Source organism: Arvicola amphibius, chromosome 10 (assembly GCF_903992535.2).
Source record: "Arvicola amphibius chromosome 10, mArvAmp1.2, whole genome shotgun sequence".
Taxonomy (NCBI): Eukaryota; Metazoa; Chordata; class Mammalia; order Rodentia; family Cricetidae; genus Arvicola; species Arvicola amphibius.
In genome coordinates, this window is record NC_052056.1 from 30,337,704 (window position 1) to 30,340,462 (window position 2,759).

Below are 2,759 nucleotides of genomic sequence, written 5' to 3' on the forward strand. Positions count from 1 at the left end.
TCTGAGAGAAGATTAGAACAGAGGCCTTTGAACTGTGGAACCTAGCCTCAGCTCCTACCATATATGGTTCAAAGCAAAGCAGGAGAAAAAGTACTATCATTGGTCCCCATCTCCTGGAACTAGCCTCTAGTTTCCTATCAGTGCTAAGAGAACATGGACCTCTGATACTGCATATATCTTTTCAGGATTTGAAAAGGATTCACTCTGATCAAATAGCTCCTAAGTATGCAAAGAACAGGTGATATGGCTGCGTTTTTGCATAGCCAAGTAATTGATCCAACAGTAGAAGCCACTCTTTCCTCTACTTCAGATCAGAATTCTTTGGCCACACTGGGTCACCTCCTTTGCTCAACAAGGAGAACATCAAACTGAATGGGTTATATGTATACGACAAACACATTAGAAGAATTAAACCAGATTAGGTATATAATAGGATGGTTGACAAGAACTTAAAGGGTCATGGCCATCAACTTATAAAAAGTGAAGAAGTCAAATGTGGGTAATTGGTAAATTTATTATTGATAAATGAGAATGTGATGGAGATTTCAAATATGTGGAACAGACAGACCAAGTTGATTAATGATTCTGTTAGGGTACAGTGGTCATATTAACATTTTTAGGACATCATATGGCATCCTGAAGAGGTGACAAATACTTTTGGATCACTGCAATAATTTTATATTCCTGATGAGCAGGAGATCATGAAATCTGAAGTGAGAGATGAGGCTGGATGCACTGATGTGTCTTTAGTGACTATCCATAGCGGTCTACTGTGCTGTACATAATTAGTAGTAGGAATGCTGTAAATGTTTTTTATTCCCCATTTCTATTTTCCATCCTCAGTAATTCAAACCAGCATGTGGGACACATGGGATGAGAAAAACTTCTAAATTACACACAGGTTTGCATATTGGCTCCTTGCAGGATAAACTGTGTTAAAAATACAAATTCCAGGATGTCAAATCCCTAAGGGAATCATGTCTCTCTTCTCATTTTTTCCCTTTTCAGATTACATAAATACCAATGGCATTTGTTGCAGAGATTCTTTGGAATTTTTCTTTGTTCCACTCTGTACAATGTCATTATTGAACTGTTGTAGCCTGAACTCCCATTAGCATGTAAAGAAGTTATCAGGTTTTTTTTATTCCAATTAGACTATTCTTTCCAAACTATTCTTACTCCAGGAAAAAATCTGGGGTCTAACTAGGCTTTGGTTGTATATCAAAAGAGAATAGACATGTGATCATTGAACTCTCAAAGGGGATGAACCTTAGATGGTCTACTTTGACTTTCCCAGTTAGATGAGGATGAGGAAATACAGCAAGGCCATTGGTAACTTTTTTTCCAGGAATGCACAGGTCATTAGCAAAACAACTAGGTCAGAAACTTTTCTTCAGATAACCTAGAGCTCATTCTCTCTGCACCATTTCAGTAACAAAAGACATTATTACTTGAAGCAGGCTGTAACTGTTCTTGCTCATAGTCACATGTAGTCATAAACAGCTTATAGCATGTTTTGGATCCAAAACAAAGGCAGGACATTTCATGCAGAAGAAAACCCGTGCCTCACTTTGCTTAGCTTTAAGACAATTGCCCTTAAATTCTTTATCCAGTATCACCTTTACAAGTTTTCTATTTGTCTATGTAAATTAAAAAAAAAACATTTTAGCTTCTTCTTCTGTCTCCTTCCTTCCAAGTGAACCCCTAAAAATTTTATTCACAATGCAATTAGGTTATCTTATGCAAAATTTCAGCTGAATATACAACAACAGAGAGGAAACTTAAAGACGCAAACCACAAACCAATGCTTCTGAAATGGGAATTCCTGTGTGTGTGAGTATTGGGTAGGGGAGAAAAGTGGGGGCCCAACTATGCTCAAACTCACCAAGTCCTGAAGAGAATTTTGGGTGTCCTTCTATGTCACTTATTCCTACAAACATTCAATACTTCACGTACTGGTGTGTTATTCTTGCACTGGAGTCATGCTAATCTCTCTTGTATCATTCATATTGCAGTATATGTGCTTCTAAAATGAGGTCACAGATTGCTTTTTCATAGGAGGAATGTGTTTAAGTGGCTTGGCTAAGGGCATATTCACTGTGAGCTATCAAGGGCAAGGCTTCAAGGCTCTTTGTTTCACCAAGTACCTTCCAGGCCTTGGGATGAATGAATATCCATGCTATACTCATTACACACTTTTTAAAAAAATTAGTCTGCATACATTTATCCTATCTCGATTTAAGAATATTGTCTTTACCTTATCCTATGTACACTTTAGAATGTTTTCATTCTCTTTTCTCTGACATGTTTTACCGCATATTTAGAAAAAGTAGAGGACTCCATCAATCTTATGCCATAGGAAGGATGGTGCTAAAGAAACGTCACTTTAGTAATTACATGTAGCTTAGAGTTAAGGCAATAGTTGGCCATTTTCCAACCATATCCATGTCTAATACAATAACCTACATGCTAGTATATGAACAGCTTCTGAGGACACTTGAGGACAAATGGAAAGTATCCAGATTTAGCTTGGCAAATGGAGAGACAGCATGATATAAGGAGAAGCGAGGAGCATAGAAATGATTTAGCCTGCAGAATTACCCAGTGCTAACTCGGCGTTACACAAGTTATATAAGATCTCTACTCTTCAATTTCATTGCTTAAAATGGGAACCAGGGAACAGGCTTTGGGCAGTGCTGTTGAGGATTCAATGGGGCTTTGTAAAGTCCCCATCTGGGTATGCCTAACAAAGCTTATAC

The 2,759-nt window shown here is 37.8% G+C and overlaps 1 non-coding gene across 1 annotated transcript; it reads right to left on the minus strand.

Moving 5' to 3' along the window:
• Positions 1 to 1,932: 1,932 nt before the first annotated feature.
• LOC119825807 lies at positions 1,933 to 2,041 on the minus strand. The gene has a single exon (XR_005287276.1). It is a non-coding gene; the product is annotated as a U6 spliceosomal RNA (small nuclear RNA).
• Between the last annotated feature and the right edge of the window lie 718 nt (positions 2,042 to 2,759).